The sequence below is a fragment of the Spinacia oleracea genome, chromosome 1 (assembly GCF_020520425.1).
Source record: "Spinacia oleracea cultivar Varoflay chromosome 1, BTI_SOV_V1, whole genome shotgun sequence".
Lineage (NCBI taxonomy): Eukaryota > Viridiplantae > Streptophyta > Magnoliopsida > Caryophyllales > Amaranthaceae > Spinacia > Spinacia oleracea.
This window is the reverse complement of record NC_079487.1, coordinates 39,962,018-39,973,286: the sequence shown is the minus strand read 5'-3', so window position 1 is coordinate 39,973,286 and position 11,269 is coordinate 39,962,018.

The following is an 11,269-nucleotide window of genomic DNA, read 5'->3' as shown; positions in this document are numbered from 1 at the left end:
CGTGGCCCTTCTTGCTAAGTTTCCCTTGATGCTTGTGGTTCTTCCCGTGGGTTCTCTTCTCGGCGAGGGAGACAATTGGTTGGAATGCCGCTCTCCTAGTACAATCTCCTGGCGGCCGCTCCTATTGGTCCATTACCTATCTGTCGGGAGCTTTCCCTTGCTCTCTTACGTTGACCCTGAGTGGAATTCTATCAATGGGACCTACCCCATGATTTATTGGTAAGTCGTGAGTCGTATCCCCTACTTCAGTGGTTCGAGCTGTGCCGACTCCATATATCAGCATGTTCTTCCTAATTTTTTCTTGAAGGGTCTGCTGCATCTGTGTTTGGAAAGACGTGTTCATTTCTTGCTGAAAGTCTGTGAGGATGTGGCCTAGTGTACTTATTAGGACGGACTGGTCCACGTTTTCATCAAGCACTGTGTCCGTGATATTGGGATCTAGATGTCCTCCAGGTGGAGGTTACGTCAGGAAAGGATCTTCTTCACTGGATACTTCTACCTTTGGTAAGCGATGAGGTGTATGACTTGCATTGAAAAGACGATTCACTTCCTCCGTGCTGAGGGCTTCACGATTGCCCCTAGGCAGGTCCTGAAGGAAATAATGCCCTTGGTTCAAGTATGCATTCTATGTTAAGTCTAATAAATGCGGTTCAGTATTAATTAACAAGTTAATAATTCAGTGAGATCAAGTGAGCTGAATGCCTAGCTAGAGGCCGCTTCAGTTCAAGTGGAATTAATGATATTAATCCACAGCTTACTCTTGACTGAACCCGTAGGGTCACACAAATAGTACGTGAACGGATCAAGTATTTAATGGCATTAGATACTCCATCTATGGATATTCGGAATCGACGGATCTTGGTTTCAGTGGGAGCTGAGATCGTCACAGGCAAGAAATGAATACTCCGGAAACGATGATATTGCCGGAAACGGAAATATGGATCGTATCGGAAATATAAATATTATCCAAGTCGTAGATGTTGCCGGAAACGGAAACATGGTACGTATCGGAAAATATTATCGGAAATGGAAATATTGCCAGAATCGGAAATATTGCCGGAAACGGAAATATTGTCAGAATCGGAAATATTATCGGAATCGGAAAATAATTCCGGAAACGGAAATATTAAATATTTGTTCGAAGCGGAAATTGATTCCGGAATCGGAAATATTAAATATTGTTCGTATCGGAAATGAATTCCGGAACCGGGAATTTAATCGGAAGCGTATCGTACGAATTAGCATCGGACGAGGCCTGCCGGACGAAGGCCCAGCACGAAGTCGGGCCATCGCCCAGCAAGCCAAACGCGCGCCCAGCCAAGGCAGCGCCCAGGCCCACCGCAAGGCAGGCCCAGCGCGCGCCAAGGCCATGGCCTCGCTGCGTGGGCTGCTGCTCGCACGCACACGCATGGGCGGCCCTCGTGGCTGCCGTGTGTGTGTGAGTTTGTGTTCATGCATGATTCCTAAAACTATTAGAGTTAGTATATGATTAAATTCCTATTCCTAAAAGGATAAATTAATTAATTAGAGTTCTTGTAGGATTCTAAGTTTAATTAATTCGTATCCTACTAGGATTCCAATTCCCTTTCCATAACTCTATAAATACGTGCCTAGGGTCACATATTTTCAGAGATTAATTCAAGTATTCAAAGTGAGTTTTGAGAGAAAAATTCAGTCATATTTCTTACCTAAGAGTGCCGAAAATTCTAGTACCTTAAGGGCGATTCTAGTTGGTCAATCTTAAGGCGGATCCGGACGTGCTGTGGACTATCTACGGAGGGACGACACTTGGAGTCCTAAAGACTTGTTCTTGTTCGGTTCGGGCGCAGCTAGGGAAGGCACGCAACAAAGAGTATGCATCTAAATTATGCTATATGATTATGTGTAAATAATATGTATTCCTGGCTAAATGGTTGTTTCCGCATGATTTATGAATTGTCATATGTATCATAACCTAACAGTGGTATCAGAGCCCCTTATTATTTTCATAATCTAAATTGCATGAACATGATTAAATATTACAAATTTGCAAGAATTAAAAGGGGTGATTAATTTTCGTAATTGTTAATTAATTGCAAATTGCGTTTATATAATTATACGTACGCAGTTTTTCGGCAGTTTCTTCGTTACTCATCCAAATCGAGTGATTTTTGTGTCAATTACGCATGTAAAAGGCATTCTAAAATTTTGACAAAACTAGTATTTTTCTGCCGAACCCAGAATTCTCAAATTCGAAGCCTAACTATGACTTTTCGAAGGTTTTAGTTTTTCGAATGCAAAATTTCGTAAATTTAAGATGTTAAATTAAATATTTGCGATTCTTGTTGATAAATCTTGAATTTTTGATTGACCTACTGTATATGTTTAACAAGTTTGAATGCCTAGCCTTGTTAATTATGCAATCTAATTTGTAATTATGATTAATTTGTTGAAAATTAGAATAATTTAGAATTAATTTGATTTTCATAATTAATTATAATTTAATTAGAAACCTATGATTAAAAACCACCATAAAAATTGTAAATTTATGATAAATTTTAAATTTTTATGACCTAGACTTGAATCCATAATAATCGGAAATCAATTGGATAATAAATTTTCGATTTTTCGCCCTAAATTTATGAAATTAATATTATTTATTAATTTGTCATTAATTTTAAATATAAATTTTAATTTTTTATGCGATTCGTTCATATGACTTGCACGCACAAAGCAATGGACACTTCGTGTTACCCTTAAGGGGTGTTGTATAGTGCGGGCATGCGACGACGAGCAAGGGAGCTCGTCGCCCGTGCGGCACGAATGCAATGAGCAAGGGCATGGTGCACGAGCACAAGGGAGCAGCCCTGCCTTGTGTCGTGGGCCACGAGCTATGAACAAATGGGCATGGGCGAAAGGCAAGCCAAGGCAGTCGCGTGTGGGCAGCAAGCGAGCTGCGCCACGACGCGCACTGCCTCGCGCAAGCGCGCGCAGCCTCGCGCGCAGCGAGCGCAAGCTCGCGTGCCACGAGCGCTGCGCCCAGCGATTGATCGCGCGCAATTGCTCGCGCGCACAGCGAGCGATGGCTCGCGCGCACAGCGAGCGCTGGCGAGCGCGCACAGCGAGCGATGGCTCGCGTACGTCGAGCGCTGGCGCGCGCGCAGCGAGCACCATAGCGTGCGATGGCTTGCGATGGAAGATGCAGCAGCTATGCGACGAGCGCATGGGCTGCGCGCACATGGCCAGCGATGGTTGTGTGCGTGCGGCCCATGGGAGTGCGATGCGTAGGGTGTTTGCGTTGCGATTAGATCGTTTTGAATGTTTAATTTGAAATTTTTCAGTTTACGTAATTTTAATTAATTTTAAAATTAATAATTTAAATTATTTTCTTGGATTTTAATTTTGAATATTGTAATTATAATAAATTTTATTTATTCTAATTATTTTACTAAAATTAAAATCATGAATTAATTTAAATACGACTGAAATTAAATTAAACTTTTTGGATTCAATTATAAATTTATATGAGTTTTAAATTTTAATTAAATTTGTATGTTTCCGGTTAGACTTGAAATACATTTTTATGTTTAAAATTAGTAAAGCATATGAATTTATTGGTTTAAGTGGGAGCCCTTTTAGTCATAAAACTCTTGATTAGGTCTACGAATCCTTAAGGTTAAAACAACTTGATTAGAATTAATAAGGACTGAATAATTGGTAGATTATTGGTGCCCTTGATTAATTGCTGCAAATGTTTACGTGATGCATAATGTGTTTTACTAACCAGCTATGTGGGCCATTCATGATAATGAATGGGTGAATGGTATATATTGTATATGTACTGTTTTGCAGGTTATGAAGTGACTAGTATGGCCCAAATAGGATAGAAAATATGGTCTGCGTACCATTAATTTGAATGTAATTGGTCTAAAGTACCAAAGTTATTTTTCAATTCAAATATGGTCTGCGTACCATCAAATAGTTGTAATTAGTTATAGCTTATCCTATTTGAAGAAAATGGTGCCTCCCACGGAGATTTTCAAGACGGACTTTGAAGTCAAAGCTTCAAGATGAAGTCGGGCCATACTAGATCACATTTATCTTATGCATGTTTTAAGTTATTTATTGCTTTTAAATATGTCTTAAAATGCATGAGATCAAAAGCTTGATTATGTTGCATGATTAAGGATTTTAGTTCACTTAAAATCTAACCAACATAGTAAGAGCCTTAAGTTCCAAACTTAAAAATTGAGTTAAAAGGTGCCATGCCAAAATATACATTTGCTTGGATATCCTTTACATCAATCTAGTAATAGTTTTCGCTCAGCGAGGTGTTACTTATTGGTCCTAAAGGGGCAAGGTACACAAATAATTGTGAGTACATGTTAGTTTTGGTGAAACTCAGCGATATAAGTAAGGAGTCCTTTTATGTCGTGGCAAAATCGATAGGTTTACCTAATAAGTTCTTAGACGTACCTATCAACCAAGAATAGTTTCTAGACTATTAGCAAAAGGCTTTTGCTTACCTAAGATGTTCTAGGATTAAGTCGACAAACTGTGCTTAGTTCTTCAATGATTTTAGGATCTTGGAATCATTTTATTCACACCTGCCGGAACACATAACTTGAATAAAATGCTTAATAAACATTGAATTATGCATGTATGCTAGAATTTAAGTTTATTAAGAGAAACTGTGAATGGTTATTTATTTGTTTATTCTTTTCAATTGTAGTTTTTAATATGGCAAACAACAATTCATTCAACATTCGATCAATTCTCGAAAAGGAGAAGTTGAACGGGAAAAACTTCCTTGACTGGCAAAGGAACTTGCAAATAGTTCTTATGCAGGAAGAAAATGAGTATGTCCTAGATGAGGCGATGCCCGAAGCCGCAGGCGACGGGGTCACTCAGGCAGCCCTCAATCGTTGGATTGATGCCAACAAGGATGTGAAATGTCTAATGCTCGCCACCATGAGTGCGGATCTGCAGAAAACGTTCATCAACTCAGATGCTTTCACAATCATCAGTGAGTTGAAGAACATGTTCCAAGATCTGGCTCGGGTCGAAAGATTCGAGACTCATAGGCAAATTCTTGAGACCAAGCTTAAGAAAGGCGAGCCCGTAAGTCCACATGTTCTCAAAATGATTGGACTCATTGAGAATATGAGTCGGCTGGATCAGCAATTTTCTCAGGAAATGGCTATAGACACCATCCTCCATTCTCTTCATAGCGGGTATGATCAGTTCAAACTGAACTACAGTATGAATAGTCTGGACAAAACGCTCACTGAGCTTCACGGTATGCTGAAGACCGCTGAAAAGACACTTAAAAGTGATAAGCAGGATGTGCTTATGGTGCGTGGGGGCAAGTTCAAGAAATCTGGAAAGAAGAGGAATGCTAAGAAAGGTGGCAACAAGGCCAGCCCAACTAAGCAAACTGGCGCCAAATCTGTAAAGAGGAAGGTCAGTCAACCCACTTCTGAATCCGAATGCTTCTACTGCAAGAAGAAGGGGCATTGGAAGAGAGATTGCTTGAAGCTAAAGGAAGATCAGAAGAACGGAACAGTCGTTCCATCTTCAGGTATTTTCGTTATAGACTGTATACTTGCTAATTCAACTTCTTGGGTATTAGATACAGGTTGTGGCTCACACTTATGTTCCAATCCACAGGGACTAAGAAGAAGTAGAAAGTTAAGCAAGGGTGAAATCGACCTACGAGTGGGAAATGGAGCACGGATTGCTGCATTAGCTGTAGGAACTTACTATTTGTCGTTGCCCTCCGGGCTAGTTTTGGAACTGGAAGAATGTTTCCATGTTCCAAGTCTTACTAAAAACATCATTTCAGTTTCTTGCTTAGATGCTAAGGGATTTTCCTTTTTAATAAAAGACAATAGTTGTTCGTTTTATTTTAAAGAGATGTTTTATGGATCTGCTAGATTAGTCAATGGACTTTATTTATTAGATCACGACAAACAAGTATATAACATAAATACCAAAAGGGCCAAAAAGGATGATTCAGATCTCACCTATCTGTGGCATTGTCGATTAGGCCATATAAACTTGAAACGCTTAGAAAGACTTCAAAAGGAAAGAATTCTAGAACCATTTGACTTAGAGGATTATGGTAAATGCGAATCATGTTTACTTGGCAAAATGACAAAGCAACCTTTCTCTAAAGTTGGAGAAAGAGCAAATGAACTATTGGGTTTAATCCATACAGATGTATGTGGACCAATGAGTACAAATGCTAGAGGTGGTTTCAGCTACTTTATCACTTTCACTGATGACTTCAGTAGGTATGGTTATGTCTACCTAATGAAGCATAAGTCTGAATCCTTTGACAAATTCAAGGAATTTCAGAGTGAAGTAGAGAATCAATTAGGCAAGAAGATTAAAGCACTGCGGTCTGATAGAGGCGGTGAATATCTGAGCTATGAATTTGATGACCATCTGAAAGAATGTGGAATTCTATCAGAATTGACTCCTCCTGGAACACCACAATGGAACGGTGTGTCGGAACGGAGGAACAGAACCTTGCTAGACATGGTCAGGTCAATGATGGGTCAGGCCGAACTTCCATTAGAATTTTGGGGACATGCACTAAATACAGCTGCACTCACTATAAATAGAGCTCCGTCTAAAGCTGTCGAAAAGACTCCATACGAATTATGGTTTGGAAAGCCTCCAAATGTGTCTTTTCTTAAGATTTGGGGATGTGAAGTATACGTCAAACGATTAATTTCAGACAAACTTCATCCAAAATCTGACAAATGTATCCTTGCGGGCTATCCAAAGGAAACAAAGGGGTATTACTTCTACAATACATCTGAGAACAAAGTGTTTGTTGCTCGAGATGGTGTCTTTTTGGAGAAAGATCACATTTCCAAAATGACAAGTGGGAGAAAAGTAGACCTCGAAGAAATTCGAGTCGAACAACAAACTCTAGAGAATGCTCAAAATGACATTCAGGATGAAACTCAGAGATCTTTAGAAGAATCTGGTGAGAATCATGATCAATCTAGAAATGTTAACTTGTGTAGATCGCAAAGATATAGATCTCAACCGGAAAGGTACTTAGGTATTTTGACGAACGAGAGCTATGACGTTCTATTACTTGAAAGTGATGAACCTGCGACTTACAAACAAGCTATGACGAGCCCTAGCTCCAAGCAATGGCAAGAAGCCATGCAATCTGAATTAGACTCCATGTCTGAAAACCAAGTATGGGATTTGGTCGATTTGCCAGATGGCTACCAAGCCATTGGAAGCAAATGGGTTTTCAAACTGAAAAAGGACAAGGATGGGAAACTTGAAGTTTTCAAAGCTAGATTGGTTGCAAAAGGTTACAGGCAAGTCCACGGTGTGGACTACGATGACACCTTTTCACCAGTTGCAATGCTAAAGTCTATTCGGATAATGTTAGCAATCGCTGCATATTACGATTACGAAATATGGCAGATGGATGTCAAAACTGCTTTCTTAAACGGCGTTTTAACAGAAACTGTGTTTATGACACAGCCTGAAGGTTTTGAGGATCCAAAGAATGCTAAAAAGGTATGCAAGCTAAAGAAGTCAATCTACGGATTGAAGCAGGCATCCAGGAGCTGGAATATACGTTTTGATGAAGCAGTCAGTGACTTTGGTTTCATCAAGAACGCAGACGAATCTTGTGTATACAAGAAGGTCAGTGGGAGCAAAATTTCTTTCCTAGTATTATATGTCGACGACATATTACTTATCGGAAATGACATTCCTATGTTGAACTCTGTCAAGATTTGGCTTGGGAAATGTTTTTCGATGAAAGATCTAGGAGAAGCACAGTACATATTGGGCATCAAGATTTACAGAGATAGATCTAAAAAGATGATTGGACTTAGTCAAAGCACTTATATCAATAAGGTGCTTGATAGGTTCAAGATGGCGGACTCCAAGCGAGGCTACCTACCCATGTCTCATGGAATAACTCTAAGCAAGACTCAGTGCCCAAAAACACCTGATGAGCGTAGACGAATGAATGGGATTCCATATGCATCATTGATTGGTTCAATAATGTATGCTATGATATGTACACGCCCGGATGTTGCGTACGCACTCAGTGCTACGAGCAGATACCGGTCAGACCCAGGAGAGGCGCATTGGACTGCTGCCAAGAACATTCTGAAGTACCTGAAAAGGCACAAAGATGACTTCCTGGTCTATGGTGGAGATGATGAATTAATTGTTAAAGGCTATACGGACGCAAGTTTCCAAACCGACAAAGATGATTTCAGATCACAGTCTGGGTTTGTCTTCTGCCTCAACGGAGGAGCAGTAAGCTGGAAAAGTGCTAAGCAAAGCACCATTGCGGATTCTACAACTGAAGCGGAGTACATTGCTGCACATGAAGCAACAAAGGAAGCTATATGGCTAAGGAAGTTCATAGGTAAACTTGGTGTAGTCCCCTCCATTAAAGGACCAATAGCCCTGTATTGTGACAATAACGGAGCTATTGCACAGGCAAAAGAGCCTAGACACCACCAGAGAGTCAAGCATGTACTTCGTAGATTTCAACTTCTACGAGAGTTCGTTGAAAGAAAAAAGAAGTCGAGATAAGCAAAATTGGAACTGATGACAACATATCAGATCCATTAACTAAACCTCTGCCGCAGGCGAAGCACAACTCGCACACTGCAGCTATGGGAATCAAGCATATTGGAGAATGGCTTTGATGTCTCTGTTTAATGTTTTAAAGTTTTAGAGTTTAAATCTTTGTAAAACATTATTGGTTAATCATTCACAATAAATGAAAAGAATTCATTTTTCCATTTAATTTGTGGTTTATTAAATGATGAGTCCCTTCAATTTGACGATATATTCAAGATAGACTGTCAGGACCAGTCCTGTGACTAACAAATGTCTATCAAGTGAACTTGAATGTCAAAGGTTGAAAATGGTCCCTAGTCGGAGTTTTCTATAAAATTGGACGCATAGAAAACGTTAGACGATTAGAATGCAAGATGACTAGTAGTTCTGTTTCTTGAACTATGTGGACATGGCAATGTCATAATCATTTGCATAGATACTTACTTTGGGAAGACTAGTATCGGACAAGACCTATGAAACTTTACTGTAAGAGATGAAAGTCTGTCATAAGTAAATTTCATTAAATTATTAGACACTAAATCCTCAATACCTGAGTGATTTGAGATTACTTGTTTGAGAACTGATTGCTTTGACGTTGACCAACCGTCGCACCGTAAAAGGAGGCTATAAAGGCAACGCTCAGGTAATCACCTATCAAACGAAGTCTAATCTCAAGATCGCAAGATTGGGATTGTCCTCCCATAAATCGGGATGAAATGCTTAAAAGTTGTACAAGGCCACTCGGAGAGCTAGAAACTGTGAAATGCATGGCCGTGCTCGGATGAATCATAGGCTATGATTATCTGTTTATTTGATCAGTTGAACTCTGAAACCGAGAAACACCTCTAGACATAATAAGGATGACAACTCTTACCTTATGTTCAAGAGCAAACATCGAGCGACAAAGGAATTAGGAAATGCACACTTGTCCCTAAGGACAAGTGGGAGACTGAAGGAAATAATGCCCTTGGTCCAAGTATGCATTCTATGTTAAGTCTAATAAATGCGGTTCAGTATTAATTAACAAGTTAATAATTCAGTGAGATCAAGTGGGATGAATGCCTAGCTAAAGGCCGCTTCAGTTCAAGTGGAATTAATGATATTAATCCACAGCTTACTCTTGACTGAACCCGTAGGGTCACACAAATAGTACGTGAACGGATCAAGTATTTAATGGCATTAGATACTCCATCTATGGATATTCGGAATCGACGGATCTTGGTTTCAGTGGGAGCTGAGATCGTCACAGGCAAGAAATGAATACTCCGGAAACGATGATATTGCCGGAAACGGAAATATGGATCGTATCGGAAATATAAATATTATCCAAGTCGTAGATGTTGCCGGAAACGGAAACATGGTACGTATCGGAAAATATTATCGGAAATGGAAATATTGCCGGAATCGGAAATATTGCCGGAAACGGAAATATTGTCAGAATCGGAAATATTATCGGAATCGGAAAATAATTCCGGAAACGGAAATATTAAATATTTGTTCGAAACGGAAATTAATTCCGGAATCGGAAATATTAAATGTTGTTCGTATCGGAAATGAATTCCGGAATCGGGAATTTAATCGGAAGCGTATCGTACGAATTAGCATCGGACCCGAGGCCCGCTAGATGAAGGCCCAGCACGAAGCCGGGCCATCGCCCAGCAAGCCAAACGCGCGCCCAGCCAAGGCAGCGCCCAGGCCCACCGCAAGGCAGGCCCAGCGCGCGCCAAGGCCATGGCCTCGCTGCGTGGGCTGCTGCTCGCACGCACACGCATGGGCGGCCCTCGTGGCTGCCGTGTGTGTGTGAGATTGTGTTTATGCATGATTCCTAAAACTATTAGAGTTAGTATATGATTAAATTCCTATTTCTAAAAGGATAAATTAATTAATTAGAGTTCTTGTAGGATTCTAAGTTTAATTAATTCGTATCCTACTAGGATTCCAATTCCCTTTCCATAACTCTATAAATACGTGCCTAGGGTCACATATTTTCAGAGATTAATTCAAGTATTCAAAGTGAGTTTTGAGAGAAAAATTCAGTCATATTTCTTACCTAAGAGTGCCGAAAATTCTAGTACCTTAAGGGCGATTCTAGTTGGTCAATCTTAAGGCGGATCCGGACGTGCTGTGGACTATCTACGGAGGGACGACACTTGGAGTCCTAAAGACTTGTTCTTGTTCGGTTCGGGCGCAGCTAGGGAAGGCACGCAACAAAGAGTATGCATCTAAATTATGCTATATGATTATGTGTAAATAATATGTATTCCTGGCTAAATGGTTGTTTCCGAATGATTTATGAATTGTCATATGTATCATAACCTAACAGGTCTCTCCCTCGAGGAGGTCGGTCACCTACGTCCATTTGTTGTTCGGTTTTAACGTCAGGTTGTTGAACGACTATGCTACCGTACCTCCACACAAATGGCGCCAAATGATGTGGGATTTTTCGGATGCTGAGGTGGAAGCTTCCTAAGGAGGTATCTGGTACACGCTGACACACTCTTCTGGACAACCTGCAAAACAAGAATATTCCCCAAGAAATATTCTTTCCGATGCTTAAGTAATTATTTGTTACAAAGAGAAAGTAGGGGAAGTTTTAGAGAGAAGGGAGAGCATAAATAGTGTAATTGTAGGTAAAAATATTGAATAGCACTAGGTTTCTTGGGAATTC